Source organism: Bombus flavifrons, chromosome 17 (genome assembly GCF_040668555.2).
Source record: "Bombus flavifrons isolate JBK064 chromosome 17, iyBomFlav1_principal, whole genome shotgun sequence".
Classification (NCBI taxonomy): domain Eukaryota; kingdom Metazoa; phylum Arthropoda; class Insecta; order Hymenoptera; family Apidae; genus Bombus; species Bombus flavifrons.
Window position 1 is genome coordinate 6,339,875 of NC_138458.1, and position 24,412 is coordinate 6,364,286.

Sequence of the window (24,412 nt, forward strand, 5' to 3'; positions counted from 1 at the left end):
TTGATCAGCCAGCCGGAACATCGTTCGGTACAGATGGAGACAATGGGCCCTGAAACCCTCAGTTTCAGCTTTGCCCTGGAGAAATAGACTGCAATGTCTACGAAACGTTGGCGTAAAGTGAAAGTGCAACAGCTCCACACGATTGCCATGGAAAAAGCCAATATCATATTGATGTATCACCATGCTGAAACTTTGGAATCTATATCGATGGAGTTTGGAAGAAATCTGAAGATATACATCGAAGCTACTAAATATTTAGAGCGAGTACATATTCCGCTGAAGTCACAAAAGTATTTCTTGTTCTCCGCCTCGCAGCGCAAACAAAATTTGGTTGTGGAATTTCCCGACCAACCCGCTACCATCTCTGAAGGAGCTGTTCGAAGGAGCGTCTCGAGTAGACTGTGGATTTTTGTGCGTTTATGGGAAATTTGAAGGTTAAAGAATATTTTTTAAACTAAACGAATTGAATCTTAGTTTTGTAGAAATCTCGTTCGTTCACGTGAAACGACGATGATCGAAACAGGATTTGAACAACTGTTTATACGAACCTCGGGCAACGTACGTTTTCCAGGACTGCATCAGATTACGTTCTATTCTTGCCTCAGCGTCTGCAACGTTGACAAGACCGTACATACATGCATACACGTACACAACACATAGGCACAGACACAACATACGTACGGAGAAAAGCCTGATTTCCGGCCAAGACATCTTCTTTTAATTTGCTCGCGCATGGATCGGTATCGGTTTGGACCAGATTTTTTCGAGCGAGCCAATCCAACGAGCAATATCTATGTGTGTTACATACATACTTGTAGCACTTGACAATGTTGCAGTTGGTTGGGCCCTGCGTGGATCGTCATTGTTGCCAATGAAAAATTTGTCTCGATCAAGTCATGTCTTGATGGAAACCGATATCAATTCTCTTACGAATTATATTACATAGCAAAGTACATTCGTAAAAGTATGAATTTTGCACAAGTATCCTCGAGTCGTGAGTTGGTAATTTCAAAGAGCACGCGTAAGCTCGATAAACGCGATTCACGTAGAATCGAAACTGTGTAGGACTCATCGATCGGCAAGTTGGTGGTCGACGAATCCGAGACAAGCTTGGCGGTTGCACGTTAATTACTAGGATGGTTGATGAATCGTTCGTTCGTAGATGGAGTTAGGACGGTCCGTACTCGTGGAGGACGATTGTTTTCAAAGCTTTGGCCCGTCTCGAACAATCGATAAATTTTCCGCGGTTCCCGTTGCGGCAAGTTCGTGAACCACGGTCACCGTGACGAGGGTATTCTGATTAATTACTTAAACTCGTATTGCTCGCCAAGAGCATCTCGTATTTCTCATCGGGCACCGTGTTAATTGTAATTATGTTACTATCAGCATCGCCCATTGTGCAAAGTACAATCCTGTACCATGCTGTTCAGTTGGTTAAGTATTCGTCGTGACAAGAGTCGTTGGATCGTTGTTGCTGCTGCTGCTATCGTTGCTGCTATTGTTGTTACCGTTGATTGCGTCCGATGGTTCTAACGGTACGTAGCGCGACGTCGAGTCGAGTTACTAGCGAGTATCTAGACTGCTAGAATTTATGACTGTCTCGTATGATGTATGGCTGTGACATTTGTTCCAAGTTATTCATCGTGCAAAGTTCGATGGGTCTGTAACAAATATCGTTGCGACGTGCTCGATGCTTTACTCGCATAGTTTATTATTTCTTCTGTCTATCACACAGATACGTTTGACATGGATATAATTCCTGCACAGAAGGAAACGGAAACGCGTGTCAGTTGGATAGGGTCGTCGATCGTTCAACATTCAACGGTTGTTAAACATCCCTCGCGTTTTGCAAAGAAATACATTTTTGTAAGACTCAGTAAGATTCAGTTTGTTCGTTGTTAGATTCCTTTCCCTATTCGCGTATTCCTGGAATATGAGTGGAAAGCCGAAGAATGTAATTCCAAGAATATAAAGTTAGAATAATCTTTATACGCACAACGTTGTATACGGTGTGCGTATTACTTGGTTCTAATTTAATCGAGTTCGATGTAGATTTTCATTTTTAATTACGATATTACAATCTCAACGATAAGAAACTAAGTTACATATATCGAGTTATTTTTCTATATCTACGGTATCGACTAATATTCACAGTCGTGCAAGTAACATCTTCGCTAGAAATTAGATTCCACTCACCAAGTCGAATGCAGTCACATCGAAAAGAATGGCAATGACTACGAGCGACCTCGTAGCAACTGGAAAAACGATTAATGGGGCGATACAGGGGCAAAGAAAGCGACTGCTCTCTATCGCTCATCGTCGTGTCACGCGTGCTATGTACATATTTATGTAGTCTTGGTCGTATACGTGTCGCTTACAGCCAAAATACACGTGCTCGTCTTTACGACTCTGATCGTCAGACCCATCAGAAATAACCAATCAGACCCGCGTGTCTTCGCCTAATCGTCTTATCGGCTGTCTGTTATATCGACTGTTGCTCAATTATATCGACTGCTCTCAATTTACCGTTATGTCACGCGTTGCTATAGCATGTTATTTGCATGTGACGCCTTCGGCCAGTACACGCGCTTATCTTTATGATTGCGTTTGGTCTGTCAGAAGTAAACGATCAGACCCGCGTTCCTTCGCCTAATCAGCTCCGTATTGCACCGGACCAAATTCCGGTTTCCAACGACATTCCGGTGTTCTATCCCGTTTCTTTCTATCCCATTCTCCGTGAATATTTCACAGCGGGTTTGTCCGTTGGATACAATCTAGTCAGAATCTTCTTCTTCCCCTTAATCAATCTGATCGTTGGATGCTAATCTTCTTATTAGGAGGACCGAAGTTACAGCGTGGAAGGAGTGCTTGCACCGTGCACACGTGTAACGTATGACGCATCTAGCTTCACGCGCGTCTATGTAGCGGCGCACCTGGATCCGATTATAGACATGACTTATCGCACACAACATTAGGTTTATCGGATAAGTGTTTGCGGGCGTGGTGCAAGGAATATCCATCCCCTCGGAGACTATTCCCTTTGATCTCCGACATAACAGATTTTCTGCGATAAATGCTGTTGCTTTTTTTACGCCGCTTCGGCTCCCGTGTACTCGGCTAACCTACATGTCTCGGTTTACTTAGCAACAGCAACGCGTGGAATGAAAATTGGTCTGGAAGGGGAGCAGAGTAGGCGAAGCCGCAGGAACTACGCGTGATATCGGAGATTAAGCTCCTCCGGAATGGCGAACGGAGTACGATTTCGCTAAAGACAAATTGTTGTGAAAAATTGCCGCTCGAATGATTGAAAATTGAAAAACGAAAATATACTATCTGCTTGAGTGATGTACATTTGGCAATACATCACATTAGACTTTTTAGAGGACGGCCGCTAGTGGACACTAGCGAGAAATAACAAAGAGATTCCAGTGATTGAAGGCGTTGTAATGCTATAGATATTTTGATTTCTCCGAACTTTGTAATACCGTAAGATCCAGCTATTGTGAATTATATCGTTCATTTAGACGAGATCCTTAAATCGCTTTGAATAGTTCGTAAATGGAACTAGTTATCTCACAATTTTTACGAATTAATGCAAACGACGCTTCGTATTTCGCAGAATTTCATTAAATTTAATATTTCAACAATTTCCAGAGATTTTCTATGATCATCGTTAATTTACAGAATTGTGTAATTACGAAATTTTATAAGATAGAATCAAGCGTGTGCAGTAGCTAAAATGATTCGTTGCACACGTTCTGTAAAACGCACGGAGATTTTACTAATTAATTGCATTCGGCACAGAATGTTGCAACGAATGTACATGTATATACACTGGCAATATAACAATCGTAATTAAAAATTATACGCAAAATCGTAGAAGAAAACGTAATAATAAAAGCGAAATAAAAGTCTTTACATTAGTCCGTAATTAGTATGTATATGACTGTAATAAGATTTCTTTACTATTGAATTCTGATATACGGAGTGTCTCGCGCAAATGCGACAAACTACATTTTCTCTATTGACATTTATACTTTGATACGACGATAAAACTAAATTTCTCAAAATAATTGATATTAAAATACGCGTATTCGTAAAATGATAGATATTGTCTTGTACTTAAAGGCTTGTCGTTTTTAATAATAAACGGAACCTTTTCATTCGTCGTCTATTTCTTATGGTCGGTAAAAAATTGCATTCCAATCTAATTCGATGTCAATGAAATTAGAACGACGATAAAAATGCGTAAATGATAATGACAACTACATATATGATGACGTTTCTTAATTATTACATACACCGTGACTCTTTGCTGGAAATTAGAGCAAAGGAAAGTGTGTTCTAAATAACTACGTGTGCTGGTGCTTTAAACTATGTATTACACAGTAGAAAATGCGATTCGAACCTTGTTTTTTTCCCCCTCGAATCTTCGGTATGGCCGGTTCTGCCCCCTATTCGTAACCGTGTCACGAAGGAAGCATTGGAACAGAAGGGTGCTCGCCGCCTTTCTCGCCTTATTCAACGTCGTATCGTCACAGTTTCTTATTAATATTCCTTGTCTTTCTATACTTTTTAAAATACAACTCTCGAGAGTTTTCTATTCACTTTTCCTACCTTTTTCTATTTCCACGCGTATAACTCGCAATTTATTAGGGCTGTCTTCCATCTGCAGCGTGGTTCACACGTGGCGATTATTAAACCCTTTTCACCGCCTATATCACTCGTCGCTCCGACAAAAGATACGTACATCCGCCACCCCTCTCTTCTGCCATCTCTTTCAACCTCGTGCTCCAATCATTTCTGTCCCACCTTACCGCCGGTTCCTTCTCTTCCGCATTGTTTTTTGTCCTTCACCTCATTCTCGTCGTTCCTTAATCCGCGCCTACTTCTACCGTTTCCTACTTCCTCTCGTCATCCTTCTCCTCTCGCCTCCATCCTTCGTTACTTACTCTCTCTCTCTCTCTTTCTGTCTCTTTTCAACCCGCAGCCCTCTTTGATCCCCGTCCAGTCTCCGTCCATTCTCTTCCTCCGATCCACTCGTCTATTCCAACATTTTCTCGCTCGTGCACCTCTTTTTCCATCTCCTTAACCGTCCTTCTTGGACCGACCGACTCCATCCGAATCTTCTCCTTCCCACTCGTCAGCCATCTCTCTTCGATCCAGTTTCCTCTTCGTTCCACTTTCCACCCCGTTCTCCTTTTGCACCCCCCCCTCTCACTCTCTCTGTCTTTCAAGCCTACGCGGCTCGATCTCTGTCGCACCCACGACCAGCTCGTTCCCTTTCACCCTCGCCGCGTACTGCGTCTCTGTTCAACCAGCGCCCTCTTTCATCCACTCTGTCGGCCTGTTGTCGTCTCCGTTGGACGTAGTCGTCGCGTCGCACGGATCGGTCCTGCGCGATGGGGATGCTGCGAGATAATCGTTCCCCCTTCGGCCCGCGAACAGCCGACCCCTTTCGGACACCCCCGCGCCGAGGGAAGCAGCAGTAAGAGCCAGGCCGCCGCCATAGCCGCTCCCCGGGCAACGAAGGAGGAGAAACCGGCGTACCATTCTCTTTTCCTTTTTTCCTTTCTATTTTTCTCTCTTTCTCTCTTGCGATCCGCGAGCGAAGATACGTGTTTCTTCCGCGGCGACGTTCTAACCTGCACCAGCTCTCTGCACGAGCTGTCCACTCGTCCAGCGACGCTGTTCGAGTAACATCGAAGGGCAGACGGGAGCCGAGCATCCGTCAGCGGATCATGTGACGCGGACCTGAACACGCTCGACGTTGCCCTTAAACGCGTGTGCCCGATGACAGCGGGCGAAACGGTGCTGCCGACGACGTCGCCCGTGCTACGTCTTCGATTCGCTGCGTGGAACGTGGACGACGACCGGTGCAAGTTGGTGCCAGTGCGCTAACCTCGATTCCGTGGCATCGCGACGTCACGAACCTCGCGGACTGCGTTCGCCGCTCGATCGCTAGCTCTTGGTGAGATTACGCCGTGTGCGCGGTAAAGAAAGCAGCGGGTCGCCAAGCTCTCGCACGAGATGCCAAGCTACGATGACACCGGTCATCGTGGAGAAACGACAGCCTGGAATTAGTAATCGGCCAGTATCGACTAACGCTATCGTTTGATGACTCGAAGCGACGCACGAGAACGTGGTCCGCGATGCTGATGGTTCGTCGTCACTGTCGAACATGCGTCGCATCGTAAGCCGCTTTCAGCGATCGAGCTTGGTTGCTTGCCTACGATATACGGCTGTCGCAATCGTTCTGGTGACGTGATTCGAAAGGATCGTCCACTAGGATGGTAGCGAGGGTCGTTGAGATGGGAAATGTTGACGCACGGCATCCGCACGTTTCACAGACTCGCTGCATCGACGTGTTCGGCCAACCAAGGCCGACGTTCTCGACGAGCTAATTGATTTATATCTTCGGAAAAGCCTGGCCTGGTGAGCGATCTCGGCGCTATCGTTGGCTGCTCGGTAACAAAGCGAGAGACGATCGACGAGATGGTGGAGAGGTCGCGCGAATGAAAGAAGAGGGTATATCGGCAGAGTATCCTTCAAGGGGGACAAAGAAGAGGAACACACGTGTTGCTCGAATGCAAAACAGCTTCTTATACGTGGAGGCTGTCGTTGCGTGCTCGCCGCAGCCAAAAAGTTACGCGAGATTGTGCAACGCGCGAATCGATATCATTCGGCGGAACGTCCGAGAGCGATCCGAACAGCTATCGTATTTTACTTCTCGCGCAGAGGATAAAATTCTGGCTTGGTGCGAGTTCTGTGCGCCGCTGGAATGACCTTAACCTTTGGCGTTTCGGGGGAAGAAGTGGTCGAGGGATTAGACGTCGGACAGGGATCGTGGAGAAGCGTGAAAATTCGAGAAAGAATCCCCCTGCGACGTGACGGATCTAATTGAACGTATAACTGTACGCTCTTATCGACGAGCAGCCCGTAGAAGTAAGGGATGGAAGAAAGGATGAGAGGCACGTTGACGCATTGGTGCTGGATTCTTAGGCGAACGATCGCTGCACACGTTTTGTACCGCGACGATTTCTCATCACGCACGTCACTCTGAATCTCATCGACCAACATAGCGATTCGTGCGCCGTCGAATCGTAACGCAATTACCAAGTGTCTTCTAAACGATAAGCATCGATCATCGACATCGAACCAATCTCTCCTTATTGAGAAGCGCGCCGCACCACGGAATATTTATACCGAATATTTCAACAGCGACTTATTCGATCGAATACGATCGGCAAAGCATTTTCCACATAATAACTACGTTCTTCTCACGAACGACAAACGTACGAGCCCCCGGTATCGTCCAAGTTTCATCAGCAACGGCCAACGTCGAAGACGCTCTTTGTAAACGAGTGCAGTCAGCGGCGCATACAAACAGCTCATTTGCATTCTAACGATACGCAAACATGGCCGGACGGTTCGCCTCGGTTTGGAACGCAAGTCGGCGATAGTTTGATCGTTTCGGGAAGATCGGTAGCGCCGAAACGTGGTGCACGTTCCGCGACTTTGGACACTGTGCTTCGGACTAAAGCGTGGAATCGGTGGTGTCTGGCGATCGTGTCGAGTCATCGTGTTGGGCCTGCGATGAGTTCGGTTCAAGGATAAACTCAACTTGTTGCGAGAGAACACACGTACACGAGGTGGGTGATGGAGGAGGAGTAGATGCGTGTGGAAGTGTGTCTTGGCGTGAGGCGACGCTTTGGTGCGAATGTGTGTCGACTGGTGTGGTCGTTGGTGTCGCTGCTGATGGTTGCATCGCAGCCAGCCGTAAAGGAATACGCTATTTCGCGCGAGTGTCGGTACCGTGGCGTCGTGGAGGTGTCGTTGCTCGGTCGACCGGTGTCGATTCCCTCGATGATCGATCGACGACGCGGCCTCCGTTTCTTTCGATCGATTTCGCGACCGTGTTGTATCGAGCGGCCTGGTCGTTCTCACTCGTCCGTACTTTCAACCGCGTCGCACACGAGATGAGCAACGGGAGCAACGTGCTCGTCGAGCATCGGTGTTGGTGAGTACGGTCAGATGTATGGCGTTCCTCTGCCTCTCCATCCATGTGTGTCGTATGCGCGTGTGTGCGCGCGCGACTCTCGGTCTGTATGATATCTACGTGTGCATGATGTACGTGTGTAGGTGTGCGGAGCCGTGGGTGCGCGCACGATAGGATGGTTAGGTACTTAGTAGCTCGTTACTGCCACCGAACTACCATCGAAGTAGTTTAATCCAACGACGTCGCTGCGTGTTGTATTAATGTCCTGCTATTAAACGGCACTAACTCTTTTCAGACAGACCGCCGCAACTAGCGCGCCAGCAGACGCGTCTTTTTATCTAATTGGCTCTTCCGATTTGCTCTCAGGTGATATCGTTCTAAATCAATGGTTATTGTTTTCTATAGGATAAGGTAGGTCAGTCGCGACGTGTATTTAAAGACTGCACGGGAAAAAACATGATAATCCAGCAGTTTGTTGGTTTTCTAACTTCTATACTTTTATTCATATATCGACTGCAGGATCTGTGCAGAAGCTAAGGCCCGAGGCTGGGTATTTTTCATAGAGTACGATATTGAAAGAGCGGCGTGCGAGCAAATATGAATAACTCTTTTGTATAATGCGTTTACCCGACACTTTGTGCATATCTTATCAAAGCATTAAAATATTTATTTGAGTACGACGGTGTGACTCTGTACGCATTCGATCGGAACTTATAATTCGTTGTTTGAGTTTGAATATTTCGTTCGTATACTTTTCAGTGTTTTCTAGAGAATTTTGGAGATATCAAGATCCTCTTTTATTTCCTTTTTTATTTGTATCGACATGTTGCAGTCTTTGAGAGAATATAGGACACAATTGCACGCAGATGGATTTGGTTTGGCGAGTAAGAACATTTCTAATTATTTTTCGTAATTACGTTAGCTTAGCTTTCCGGTTCGTTTCGAGTGAAAATTCACTTTCACTCGTATCTAGTTGGTAGAGAAATTCATTAGACGTTAATATATTTCCCGCTATGGCCGTGAGATTTTGTCAACTGCCAGAAATCGATGGAAAAGCAAAATTATATTCGGGAAAAGAGAAGCGACAAAAAGTAGGTTCTGCCATGTATATGCATTGAAACTTTAAGCCAGTCTCTTTAGGAGACGAATCCTTTTATATTCGGATTTTGTTTCTCGGCTTTGGTTTATGTTTGTGATACTCGAGAAGAGAAATGCAGATGAGAAAAATACACAGAGAAAGAAGGGAAGTAAACAAAATACACAGAAAGAAGAAAGTAAAATACAATATCGTACGAAACGCGAGTATATCGAAGAAATTTTGAAAAGGTTTCATTTAAAAATTGGAACACGATAGGTACAATTAGAAAGAATATAACGTGATATTACCATAGCATAGATGCTGTTGATATTACAATGTCCAGTCGCAACGCGGTATTTCGATATATGTCGAAGTTATCTCTATTCTCAAGTTTTACGTTTTCCGCGAAAAACATTGTAAAAGTTTTTTGGTCGTCTCGCATGTGACGCTTGGTCCTCTCTAACTGTATCATTATACTCGCTCTTGGCGGAATTTTCAACTCGCGTCATCTATGTACACACTTCCTTCGTAACAATAATTTTCGAGTTTCGAACAAAAGGCAAAGATTCTTTGGTATAAAAAGTAACATAAATGAATTCCTCTTCGTAAACTGGTTAGATGTATAATGTCTGTGGATATTGCGATTTCAATGATTTAGTAATTAATACTATTGTTACTCATGTAGGAGGCATAACGAATATAACGAATATTTAACGCGTAATACAACACGAACGTAACAAATTGTCGAATCTCCTGCGCTGTAGGCAATAGGATATTTTATTCAAGCACATTATTTTCGCTGCACCATATCGTTCATTATTTTGTAGGTGTATTTTAAGTAGGAATAACAGCTTCAATGATTTTGTGTAATTTTATTCTATAAATAAGAGACACGCGTGTATTAACTACCGTAATATTTTTCATATGTTAATCACTCCTGGCACGTTTCTTTTAATTAATTATTTATAGACGCATCGACTATTCTAATAGGATATCAGCGAATCGGTTGCAATGATTCGTTTGCCCTAGCGTTGTCCGTGTTCGGTCAAGTGAAATAAAATTAACCATAGAACTATTTAATTAGAAAGTGAGATTGAAAACTAGGATCAAACAGCATCAAATAGCCGAAGATTAAAAAATAAGTAAGATTAAATTAGATAAAATGGAAGATTTCCTTCAGTCGCTGGAGCAGATATTAAGATTTTCCCCTGTCACAGTGTTCGTTTGTGTGAATGCTGGTATTGCATTTTATCGGATTTTGTGCAATTACAGGATCGGTGAGTGAGGGCAAACTGTGGATGGAGAGCGAGACGAATTAAATTTACGAGTGTCTAGCAAATATGATTGGGGCGATAAACGATAGAAAAACACAGGGTTCCGCCCATATGTGCGACGTTTATGTGACGATATTTGAGGCACGTGGCAGAATCGTAAAAATGGGGGCGCCAGTTTTAGTATTACCTATTCAGGACAAGGGAGAAGACGTTGAACCCCTAAAATTTGTAATTTATAGCCTGTTTGGTTATTTTATTTGCTCAGATAGGCTTGCCTTAAGCTTTATTTCTTTCCTTGCAAAATTTATAACTTTGCTTATCCGCAGGTGTTAAAAAATGTACTCGATCTAATGTCATTCCACGCACATCTTTATATTTTACCATAAATCTACTATACGGCCCACTATAAATTAGTTGTAGAATCGTTAGACCTAGTACCTGTTTCCTCGTTGATTTACGAGGATAATTACACTTGGACGTTCTGATTGGAAATCATTTCGATCCTTTTCTGCTGCTTGCCGCACTCTGCAAAAGGGCGAAGTCGAGTCTCAAACTTCCACTTTGTTACGAGCATGTTAGAGAAAGATTTGTTCACGACGCTTTAATTTTTACTTTTACTAGGATAGGACTTTTTGTAGTTTTTTTTTTTTTTTTTTTTTTTTTTGAGGAATGTTTAGTAACGGGAGTTGAGAAGAGAATTGCTTTACACGAAAAATTTACGACTTTGGTTGATTTATGGAAATAAGGGTAAACTTGGTCTCGTTGCGTAATAAAGTAGAAGCTTTCGTCTACACTTTATCGTGCATGTGATACTTCACTTCTGCACAGAGTTGCCTTAAAATAATTATTTTCTAGTTGGATGATTTCCCCCGTTAGTTGACATATTCGTGAAATTTTTCTCGCTTACAGAATTCATTGACAAAACGTTGTCGTTCTTTCGTAACTTTTACTTGTTATCGAGCTTTGCGTTAATCTATACGTTAAACGAATTAGGGGGAATCGTAATCTATTTTGAAATTATCGCGTATTTGATGAAACTTGCGCACAGCACTTACAGTGAAATCCAGCGAGTTTAGAGTACACATGCACCGAAAAGATTTTCAAACTCGATTTTCTCGAAACTTAAATCTTAGACGAACAAATATCATTCCTTCTTTTCGAGTTATTTTTACAATGAATTTACAATCTTCGAAGATTTCATTGACGAAGAGAATGGTTCGTGATTTTGACGTCACGGTGGGCTAAAAATATAACTAGAAATGAAATTAAACTAACAGAATATGGATATTAGCGTGCAATTTGAAAGTCAGGCGGCGTTGTAGCTGACTAATTACATGACTCGTATCCGCAAGTACCGACTATTCGCAAATTTAACGATAGCAGACGCTGTATCGATTGCTCTCAGCAAAACCGTCAGAATAATTCTTAAGAGAAAACTTCGCGTGTACCACGGCTAGTTAAATGAAAGTTGAAATTGAAATGAAATTAAAGTAACAGAATATGGATATTAGCGTGTAAGTTGAAAGTTAGGCGGCGTTGTAGCAGACTAATTACATGACTCGTATCTGAAAGTACAAACTATTGGCAAATTTAACGTTAGCGGACACTGTATCGATTTCTCTCACCAAAACTGCCAGCGTCGGAGAATAATGCTTCAGAGGAAACTTTTCACGTGGCAGGAAAAATTCTGCCTGGCAATCCGAGCAATCTGAGCAATCTGAGCGACGTGCAAGGTGTCTATTACTCGCGTAACGGAATTTCGCGGAGGTATCCCGATCGGAGAACGAATGTGCCCGTAAAGTGAAATCAAGTGGCTTATTAATCTCGCATAAAGCGAGGCCGAGGAATCGCTGCTCCAACCGGAAGGAAATTCGATCGGCTGCGGCGGAAGTTGTAGCGCAGGAACCTGCTCTTTAGTCGCAGCCGCATTTCATCCGTGAAGAATCGCTTAGATTATCGTTGCTGGATTGCTTACTGCGAGATGCCCCAACTATCGGGAAAGCGAACGTCGATGGAACGTGACAGGGGATGCAATAAAAATTCAGGCAAATTTATTAGAAACGATGGCGAAGATCTCGAAAGAGATACCGAGAGAGATTGCAGGATCGAATGAAGCTAGGTCAATCGTAAAAATTCGGATTAGTTGGAAGACGTATTAGAGATTAGGAGTTTGAATAATATCGTTTTCCCTGTGAATATTGTTGCGTTAATCGTGTGATCCGTATCGGACGACCTAAGACAAACTTCTTTTTAACGACGAACCTGCTTTTATTTTTGTATCACGTTTAAATGTTTTGAATGAAAAGACCCAAGAATAATATTTACATAGAGAGTTTGATAACTCAGTTGCAGAAAAGTCCTGAGCTTTTCAAAAGTTATAATTGAATGCATATGTCAGTGATGAAAGTACGCAGGGATTTGAAACACATTTCAAACTTTCAAAAACTCGAGGTTATATAACATGGTTTAGAGATGTACGCGATTGTACGAATTGTCTTACATAGAAATTATATTATATGATATTACGTTGCAAAAATATTGTTCAAGATATTTTTATTATATTTTCTATTACGCTGATGTTTGTTGTACGATTTGACTTGGACAGATTTTTGCGAAAAACTCGAAGATACAAATATGCACAAAATACTAAGCAATCCTAATTTGCATTTTTTTCTAGTTACATTCGTAAAAATACAAATTTTTCAGTAATAAACAAACGCAGTTGGAAATTGTTACCGCAAAGAGTAACGAGCAATAGGAATTCTGTCGTCTGCTTTCGTGAATTATCGTACGGCTTATCCAAAGATGAAACAGTTTACGCATCCACACGGATAATCGAGAAGATATGCCATTTATTTCAGTTCTATTAAAACTTTGCTTTGTATGGCTTTGATCGAACCTCCAATTTTATCTGACTGGAACAAGTGGAGGCTCAAATTGCAGCAAGATCACTTTGCAACCCTTTGTATCACGAATATACCCTTTAAGTCTTTGATCCTATGAATGCCTATATGCGTTAAGCAAAATCCATTCTCTTGCTGCACGAACACATGCATAGATATATGGCTGGCTACGCGATGGAGAAAATTCCATTGCTATACGAATACACGCAAACGAAGGAAATAATGGACCAAGTCTGTGTACCAAGTTGTTGCACAAACAGAAACACACCCATACATATCTTGCAATCGCGAATTGAACGTCACTTTACGATTTAACGTAAATTGCTAGCTCTTTTCCTAGACCTTTTCCAGATTTACGTACGTCGTAAATAATGTCTCCATCGTTTGCCGCGAACATTAATTAGTAAGAATAGAAATTAATAAAAGCATAATAAATAGAAGGGTATTTGGACTGAAGAGTAAAGAAACGTAAAATCAAATTGTATACTTTTATATCATTTAATCGCGTCTCAATATCAAATCTACCTAGGACACTTGTGCATATGGTTTTCACGTATGCTTTCTAAATGGAAACTATATCGTTCCGCTGCTTTGCAGCCTATCCCTTCGCATACTCGCTGATGTTGGATTCCATCCATGCGTTATTACCGCGATTTATTCATGAAACAGCCGACTCGCGTCTCACATTTATTCGACAGTTTTACAACTGTCACGCGAGCTATCGATTGGCAATAAATGCAGGGACGCTGGTGAACAGAGCGTACGCTTTTCCTTCGATATGATAAATCGAAGACAGCAACGAAAGAAAGAAAGCGGCCACCTGCAGGGCGAAACATTCGACCTTGTATGGAAATTTAGCGCAGTTTATACGGTACCCATAAACCATCCAGAGCTTGCAGCTTCTGCAACAACCGATTCAACGCTCTCACGAAGCTCGCTGCTTTTTATTTCCATCGTCGGTTTCCTCCGGCTTCTCCCATCCCTCGCCTTCATTCTTCCCCTTGGTTCTTTTTGCGCGTCCCTTTTCCATCCTCCCCTCTTTGTCTCTGTCTAATTTTTCCGTTCCACCGCTAGGGCAAGCATATTTGGAATACCGGTTCGTTTAAGACGAGCAAAGAATCACAGCAGACGAAGGAATAAAACTGCGAAATATCATAGGGAAACCAATAAACTTTTGTATTATTTCAAACTCTCCGACATACTCCGAGGTTCTGGCATATTTTAACGACGACTGCACGATTCAATACTTGTCAGAGAACTTGTGCAAATTGACGTTCTTTTCCACTCTGCAGATTGAATAGAAAATGCACAAATGTACTCTATTGCTCGCGGCGTTAGAAATTCGATAGCGTCGGTGGTTTAATTTTTCTTCTTTTCCCAAGATATACTCGGTAGTCTCTTAAACGTTCCAAACTAGCAACAGCGTCTGAAATATGCTGATCGTTCTCTGTCTATTTCTCGACTTTTCTTGCTAGCGGCACACCGGCAAATTTATGCATCATCCGACCGACGCGATAAATCATCCAGTCACCGATTTCGTCCGAGCGACGAAATAATAAATCAGCTTCTTGCGGCGTGTCCCCCAAGGCGTTGGTTTACTCTGCCCAGCCGTGGCGGCGTGTTCGATCCGCGAAACTCGATCGAGATTTACGAGACGCGGCGGTGTTCCTCGAGCTGAGCGCGCTATCGCCACGCGCGACGTCGTCTCGGCCTGATTGCGTCACGCGTCAGAAATCGCATCCGTTTTGTCGACGCCGGCTCGAACAACGTTATCTCCGCGATTCTTCACCAGCGGAACCGTCGCAAATTCACCCGCGGAACCGTCGCAAATTCACCCGCGGATGCGAAACAAGCGCGAATGCGAAGGAGGCTCTCCACGGAGCTGAGAATAATGTTGGGATTTTTTAGCATCGAGCGAGGACGAGGCGCGAATGTGACAAGCGACGACGTTCGTGGATCGAATAAATCTCACTTGATTTCTATCTCAGAGAAAACTACGCACAGCCAATCGACGCTACAACTCAGAGAATCAAAGACTACAACCGAGAGAACAGAGGACTATAATTTTCGACTAAAACCGGAGGAGGAAACAAGTAGTTGTAATGCACAAGTGCAACGCTATACCGCAGAAAATATTGTGCTTCTATACTTGCGTAGAAATATTGGCTTTCCACGATTTACATGGATGATCTCGAAGTACAAATGTAATTTTTCTCCAGCTTGATCTCTTATCGGAAGAAACTTTTCTCCGTATGCTGTGCATAGCCTACGACGCTGCCGTGGCGGACGCGAATCGATCAAGACCCGTAAAGTTAGAACCGGTTAAGCGGTTTTCAAGTTACAGAGGCGCGAACAAGCGTACATTAAGGCCAAACACAATGCAACCGTGTTCGTAGCGTGGTCGGGTAAAAATATCAGCATTTTCGGGATTAAAGACGATAAGAGCGTTTCAAACGAGGGACTGCAGCACTGTTTTACGCAATGCAAACGACGCCTGCATTAAGTGTGTGTATGGCCGCTAAAGGGGAGCACTTTGAACGCGACCGTGTAGATTTCGAGGAATGTCGAAAGGAATAATTCTCGTCGATTATTTCCGCGAGATTTTTCTTCGTGGATTTAGTAGACGCGCGCAAGCATGACGTATTTGTACGCAAAGTTTCATCGAGATCAGCAACTTGGAATCGCGTAACGCTGCTTGTTGGTAACTTACTAACCGTGCAAACTAGCTGTTAGCTTACTGTTAGGTGGAAATATAGAAACGTTTCTGGCCGCAGATAAATTATCGCGTTTGAAGAGCGAAACAGGTGCACCAATATTAGCTTCTTAACAGATTTATGCAGAGCTGAGCGTTTGTTCGTTGATTTGACGCGCAGCGCGCCCAGATAATTATTATCGGAATTATTGCAGCATAAATTTGTTTAGCTGCGATCACTGCACACCGTACTCTCATATTATTCCGTTTTTGCATTGCAATCATCGTAGCCTCGTAATTATATCGATACGTCAACTTGAAATCGCTCGATCATCGCGCCCCTCTAAACCGAATTCCATTAGCTTTCACGACGAATAACTTTCTTTGTTACGTTCTTTTGACGGCGACTGGCGGCTACTGTCTTCGAACCGTAGCGAAAGCTTTATTTTTCAAATTGTATTCGCAATTTTCAAGTACACTAAAACTGGAATATTCCCCGTTGTTTTTAAATCGAGCTATTAGACTCTCCGAATATCGTTATATATTTAAAGTACGTAAAAGTATGCAGATGAAATAACGCAGTGTAGAATAACTGACGTATGAACGCACGCGATGAACAGCGTGTGTTGTAACACGAAGCATACGACGCGTGGAAGATGCTACTATACTGGAAACAACGTGCTGTTGCAATAACGCGGGCTTTACTTTTTAGACATTACGTTCGTGATTAAAGTTGTAGGAAGCTAAAAGCATTGTTCCCATCTACATTTTCACCCTTGGCAAATTTTCTCGAGAGTTTAATAAATAATACTGAATTCATTGAAATAATTATGATAGACGTACACGAATATAGCTAGGCTATATTTTTAAGACAAGAAAACCACGCGATAAGCCTGTCTTTTACGATGAAAACACGACAAGTCGTGTTCCGTCGGTTTTCTAATTTTAATATCTTTAAAACTTTACGACGAGAAAGGAATATATTGGCACACAGTATACGAACGTGGAAAGAAACTGTTAGGTCTCGCCCAAGGAATTGTCTGTGAAGTCGCAAACGATATTTTAATATCTTCGATATTCTAATGATTTTCGATGTTTGAAACTCAACGTTGTTACGAGCAATATGTTTTAATTGCGAGGAAGGTGGAAAATGTGCATGGTTACTGCGTGCTTTAAAATAATATAAAATGACAATTTCGTTGGACGTGCCTCTAATTGACAACGCATTGAATTTTAATATTTTAAAACAGTTACTAGAAAAATGGAAAATTTGACTCGTCATGTTCCTTTACGCGGAAAATACAACACGTACAAAATAGGACGTGATCGTAACCTCGTGAAGACAAAATAAATTCCTATCCACTTTTCAATTTATTACCAATTTCCCATAAAAATATGCATCATCGGACTATCTATAACGCGCCTAACGTCAATTTGCATCTTCTAAGGAGCTGGCTTACCTTCCAATCGTATCGTATTTCGTAAAGTCGTCGGCGTTTTAAGCGCTCACACTGTCGTCAGCGAGACTGTTTGCCTCCTTCGTGAATGTGAGGGCAGCGCGTTGTACCCGGCAGACAGGAAAAATTAATGAGAAGAATTGGAGAAACTCTGACAAAAAGAACGGAGAGAATAAAATTCGCGTACCAGGAAAAATTGAAATTTTCTAAAAATATGTTGCGATTAATTAACAGAAAAAAACGAGAAGAACGTGGGCGGAAGGAATCAAGCGAGAAAGTTTCCGCACACACGAAGAAGCGAGGCAAGGACGCTCGTTAAGCTGGATGCTGTTTCCGATCTTTGTAGCGGATTTAGAGAAAGTAACGAGGAAAGATTAGAGAGCAGCCGGTAAAAATGTTGTGCAGCTTAACGCGGGCAAACGACACGGTGTTGTTGGCAAGGCAGGAGGTTGAAACGAGAGAAACGACGAAGCATTTGGAGAAACAGCTGAAAAGGGAAAAGTTAATACCGAGGAAGAGGAGAAGTCGAAGATGACGATGATTTTCAGAGGAGAAGGTGTAAGGAGCTTCTCCTGCCGTAGAAAAAGTCCACGCTGTCGTCTGCTGTTTTGACTTTTGCTCGTACGATGGTGCGAAAAGTGCGTCTGTGCGATGAGTTGGCGGTTTCGAAAGTAAGTTGGGCGGCGTTGTGGCAAATAACGAAGCAGCATTTCCCCTGAAATCGCCACAGTCTCGGCGAATAAACCAACGTGCATTATGGCTCCCAGGTCGATGCTTCCTATCGGAGCCATTATCTCGTTTTATTCGAAGCAACGGTGCAGGCGCGCACGTTGCAATCTCTTGTCGGCATCGTTTATCGGCTGCTTTTGTGATGCTGCAGCGGAACTAGTTTATCGCAAAATGCCTACGCAAAATATTGGCCGGTGGTTAGCGAATTTTGTATCCGAAGCCTGTTCTTCGAACGCCTGTAGCTTGTGTGCGGTAGCTACGGGCCAAAATGTAGCGTACTCGTGAATCAAACGATCGAGCGATAGCAAGCATAAACGCGTCACAATTGCCTAATTAAATATGTACATGTATATTAAATTGAGGCGAAGATTTGACAAATCTCGAAGCACCGAAGAACCATAATTTTGGACAGTGTGGTCAACGAACTTCTCCGTTGAAGCAACGTTAAAACCAGAGAACAGAAAAGGTACTAATTCTAAAGCGCGACACTATGCTGTACAACACCTGTACGCTGTACGTACTTTACAACACTGTATACCCCTGTAGAAAGTTTAACAGGAGCATAGACGCCGATTTCTCATTTTGCAAACGTTCCAATTTTTGCAGTATCCAGAGAGCACTAAAAAATGATTAAAAAAAGTATCATAATATATGTATATATATTACGTAAAACGGCAATAAATATTAGAGAGAGAGAGACGTATAACGCGAAAGCATAAAAGATAAATGAAGGTAATAAATCGAAGATAAAGGCAGTTGAAATGAATTATTGTATGAAATGCTAGAAACTAAGGATACGTGGGTGTATCGAACGAAGAGATAAAACTGCGAATGAGAATTGATGTAGATATTATAGAAACCATTAAAGCAAAGTGTCTCGGATGGTATGGACATTTATAACGAATGGGAAAGGATAGATGGTCAAAAAAGATATTCAATCGGACTGGAGAAGAGGGAAGGAAGAAGGTGGCAGGCAGCGAGAAAGTCACGGGGAAAATGAAGGCAAACGAAAGATGATGAATAAGGGATCCCAGAGGTGGAATGTGTAAAATTCAGAAAATTGTTCAAACGCTTCGCTGCCGGTGTTTCCGTGATAAGAGCGTGAAATTTTACTGGCGATTAATGGAATTTTCTACTAATAGGACAATCGCTTTTCTCGTGTGAGATTTCATTCGTTCAACTGGATAGGGATTAAGATTAATCGACAGGTTCTTGAAATATTTATGGGGTCCGTGTCTCCTCGTCCGTCAAGTCACATAATTCCGTCGATACAAGCGACTGCACAGAGTTACCTTCCTTTTGTACTTGGAAACATCGAACCTCTTTTTCGAACGCCACGAACGCCACGAACGCCACGAACGCTTCGGCATGAGAAACCTCTTCGTCTTTGTCGCGACGAAATTATTTCATTACGTCGGTGTATTCAAGGTTTCTCTTAAGGAATCTACGCGCTTTGGATAATTTTCAATATCGTGTTTCTGTTTTTTCAATGTCCGTGGTTCTTCCAACGCCGCCTTTGCCAATTCCCTCGCGCTTGCATCACTTTCGAGTTGTTTAATCGTACCAGGTATGTAAATATGAAACCGGAATTTTTGTATAGAAAATACACGTTTATTGTATGAAAATGATTAAAAATATTTTATTCGAAGTATTGCCCATCGCTGGCTATACATTTTTCCCACCTGTCTGGCCATTTTTCCCACCTGTCTGGCAATTGGTGGATGCCACGCCAAAAAAACTGTCGCTCTTTCGAGGCAAACCATTTTCGTACATTTTCGTAAAAAGTGAAGTGCTGGTCAGAAAGTGCGTGTCCCATCGATGCAAATAAATAGTAATCGGACGGAGCCAAGTCTGGTGAGTAAGCCGCGTGCGAAAATATTTCCCAATTGAACGCTTCGATCGTTTCCTTGACCGGTTTTGCTGTATGCGATGGTGCATTATCACGAAGCAAAATTGCTTTGTGTTGCCTTTTTTGATATTCTCGTCGTTTTTCACGCAAAGCTTGATTCAAATCGATCGTTTGTTGTCGGTAGCGCTCGGTATTAACGGTTTCGCCAGGTTTTTACAGCTCGGTGGTCTTTTTCGGTGGTCTTCCACGTTGTTCGTTCCTCGCGTCAAAATTGCCACTTCTGAATTTTTTAAACCACTCGAAGCACTGTGATTTACCAAGAGCATGCTCACCGTAAGCTTCGACAAGCATTCGACGCGATTCTGCGGCAGTTTTCTTCAAACGGTAACAGAAAATCAATGCTGTCCGCAAATCGTAGTTTCCAGGCACTAAATTTGACATGTTCGACGCTATTACAAACTGTGCTGTTGTATGAAACATGTATTGTTCCGAGTCGAAAGTGTTTGTGAGATGTCAACAAAGACTTTTGGCATCAATAACGCAGTTTAGTGATAACTACATTATCAGCTAGGGTCATCTATAGGGAAATTCCGGTTTCATACTTACAGGCCTGATATGGCATTTCGTTTCGACAGTCGGAACGCTGTTAGTTTCGTACTAATTTTCATAATGGGACGTTTTAATGTTTAACCGAGCAGCCGTCAATTTCAAATACATTCGAAAGTAAACGTCGACTGTTACATATTCAGTTTCAATGCAGATATGGATTTCTCCTTTAATATATATACATAGACAAAGTATTTTTACACTTTTGCGCTTTTAAGTTTCCCATAAGCGCGTTAAAATGCTCGCTCTAGTTACAGCCTTTTCCTTAAAACGTAGTTCCACCTATAATTTTTGAAGCAGAATTACGACCCGCTTTACACACTTTCCACTTAGGCTGTAATTACGAGACGAGTATAAATTATACTTGTTTATGCTAATTCTCGTTCGAAAGCTCTGCTTTGCCGCGTATTACGACGGCCAAAGGGTAGAAATTGCGGAAACACGGGAGAAAGGGTCAGGAGAGAAATCTGGTAACAGGGAAAATGGCGCTTTGGTTTTTGTCGCGCGACTATTTGCCCCTAAGCGCGGGTTAGAAGCAGCAACGAGGCTGGGAACGCTGGAAAATCACAGAAAAAGCGTTTCAACGCAGAACCTGGCCAAGCAAGGGATCGGCTTGAATTCAATGGAGTGTACCGGCACTTGCCTCTCTCCGTCGCTGTTTCATGCAATTCGTAACACGAGGACACCACCGTGTTCTACATTTTTTCGAGCGTAAAGATACTCCACTACGCGATGTGCCGTAACTGGAAAATATTAGGCGAGAAACGAGATTCTGGAATGTACTTAACACGAACCGCGTTGTACGCTTGGGACAAAGTTTAAGGGAGGTTTCTCGTGTAACAACAACGAAAGCGAGAGATCCTTTTCTTTTTTTCTTTTTTTCTTTTTTTTTAGACATAATTACTGGCTAGGTGGGACCAAAGCTTTTCGTGGAATGCGAATATAGTCTCGAGTTACAAACGTAATTTTTTCTATTTTGTTTCAATTCCTCGTATCGTTTATCAACTTGTTAAACTGCGCCTCGTTTGGTAACTTTTTAATCTGACGCGCGCGATAGTGGAAAAACTAATTGGTCAATCAATTTCGCACAGACCTCATTCGCTTCGTTACGAATTTCCACAGGAACGGAACATCGAATTTTTATTCGATCGTTTGTTTGCAATATTCTTCTGGACAACACGAACTCGATTTATCCGCCGAAAGAAGTAAATTTTCCGCCCGAATTTTCTTTCAAAAATAGCCTCAGTTTCAGGGTTGGCCATCTAACTTTAAGAAAAGTCACAGCTTCAGCATTCCGATGACTGCGACGGACGCTACGCTACACGCCAACAATGGTTACATCGTCAAAGACGATCGCAAATCGCCCACCAATGATACTTTGCAAAAAGCACTGGCAGAAATCGGCATCGGATTGAAATTACAGTCAAACGCGTGTAAAAGAACGTATTGTATTCGAGGTGCATGAAACAGTGAAGTAATATCTTTTTTGTTTGAGACTATCTCGATATAAAAATGTCTTTTAACCTTCGCCTAAGAACAAGTCGAGATTTGTCAGGCGATATCAGTCTTCAAGTCTGTCTATTTGCATGGCAAAAAGGGTCCAGTCGCACATGTCCATTAGTTAGTCCAAAGGAAAATGCATAAAAATCACTCGATTTTATCGTTGTTACACGAGAATCCGCTCTTAATATAATTGATGTAATTAAAAGTAGTTTTAATTCGCTAATGAATTGGAGGCTCAGTCCGAAAGTAAAACTTTGTACATACATGTACGTGAGTTACGAGGCAAGTTGGGCAAGAAGAAAATTCGAAAAGAAACTTGGAACTTTGCACGAATGTAGTTCACGTGATTCTGGTAGCGGAACAATTTCTTCTTTCTGCTGAAAAACGGTCGAAGGGGTGGAAACACCCGCTCCGAGAGATTTTGACTTTTCGTATTATCGTGAATATTTAGGAAACTGTATAAAAGATGTAGGGAAAAAGTTAAATTAAAAGTTTGCTCAAGATTTATCTCCGCCATTCGTAATGTTTCCAAGTCTTATCTTTCGCTGTGACACACACGGTCTTCGAACGGAGTATACAATCACAATAAAAAGATTTCGTACCTGTGCGTACGAATAAATTGATTGTCTCATATAATGGCATCATTTTTCTCATTCAAAAGTCGCTCTTCTTCGACACGTCGAATAAATATCTTTTTCGAGATGGTGCCCTAAAAAGACTATTCTTTGCCTTAGAGTATCGCATCTTAAAAGCGTCAGCCTACATTTTTAACGGGAAACATCAAAACATAAAAAACTTACAGCATTTTCTCATGAAAAAATATTCCTTTTCGAAACCTACAGTGGAGAAGATCTTTTCTGAAAACGACGTCGCCTCGTCTGTTAAGTTTTTATCCTCGAAACATATTGCACCGTGCTCAAACTGCGTTCTCAAAGTTTTTCCATTCGACGTCGCTGCTGTTTTTTTTTTAAACAGCAACTACTTGAAAATTGAACCGGATCTGGGCGACCGATTAGGACGAGCGAGATTCGTGGAAGAGGCGTGACAAGCCCAGGGTTCATAAATTGCTTACCTTGATTGTATAGCACAAGCTGTAAAGTATTTCAGTATGACAAAAGTCGAAATACGAGAGAGGAGATCAGCCATAAATAACACGGAGAAAAATAGTTTATTTGTGGACAAACGCTCCATTTATTCGCTTCGGCCGATACTTTATACGATGCTGCAGCGTCAATGCACTCGAACGTGTCATGTAAGTTTTATGTGTCTGCCAGATTAGCAAACACGAAGTCAGTTTCAAAGGTCTACGTATACAAACCGAATTTTATATATTTTGTCATAGAAACAATTTATCTTACGACTATTTTCTTGTTTTATATATTACGTTTACATAGCAGCGCAAAATACTTTAAAATTTTCGCGACATATCGACGTATTTGCAGAAGGCTCTTGGAAAGACTAAAATTATTTAATTGGTGGAAATTTCGGAACGAAATTGTAGCATAAACCGATTGAAATTATGTTAGGATCGGATCAGCGGTTTCATCGATGTTGATAGATTAAATATTGAGACGGAAGAGATTAATATATCGTTAAACTTTTACGATTTCATGGACAATAGATTGATTTTAATACATATCATTATTTAATAAATTGATATGATTTGATGGCGTAATAAACGTGTATACGTTTTGGAGAAATTTTATTTTATACTCATTTTTGCCTTTTTCTTTTAACGCGCGTAATAATTTGCGTTGTTCCTATCTTTTGTTTAAATCAAATCGATAGGAAATTGAATCGGAAATCAAATTGATCGTTATATACATATTTGTTTCATCAGAGATCGTATTAATTTCTATAAGCTTTGGAATGTTTGATTTACAAGATCGGCTAGTATTTAATATTCCCAAAGGAGAAATTATCAACTAAAATCTTCACCGATCAAAAACAATTTTCGTTAGGAATTGCATCAAAGAATTAAAAAGTCTTGCAAGTCTCTTGGAAGTTATAGTTAAGCAGCGATCGATCGATACGTAACTCAAAACGCAATTTATCTTATTTCCTTCGAAACGTTTATAACTTCTCCTTACACCCTTTTTTTTATTTATTCAATAACGGAGGTTTCTTAATTTATTACAGGGTCAATGCCTACGTCTATGTATATTGCGGTTATATTTATCTCAAGCTTAATCTAAACAAAGCAAAAAAAAAAAAGAGATCAACAAAATTAAACCTACTTTATACCTTTTTTACATTTTATAAGTTATTTTAGTGTTTGTATTTTCGGTTGAGTACATTGTCATTTTCTCTTTCCATCTGCTC

At 41.9% G+C, this 24,412-nt stretch overlaps 1 protein-coding gene across 9 annotated transcripts in view; it reads left to right on the forward strand.

Annotated features, from left to right (window-relative positions):
- Positions 1–7,270: 7,270 nt before the first annotated feature.
- Positions 7,271–24,412, forward strand: part of LOC138188719 (cyclic nucleotide-gated channel alpha-3) — a 217,346-nt gene continuing 200,204 nt past the window's right edge. For 8 of the 9 annotated variants that reach the window (XM_069130750.1, XM_069130758.1, XM_069130754.1 and 5 more), the window contains exon 1: positions 7,271–8,020. The gene's annotated coding sequence lies outside the window, so the exon portion shown is untranslated. The remainder of the gene's footprint in view (positions 8,021–24,412) is intronic. The other variant, XM_069130751.1, reaches the window with a different exon arrangement.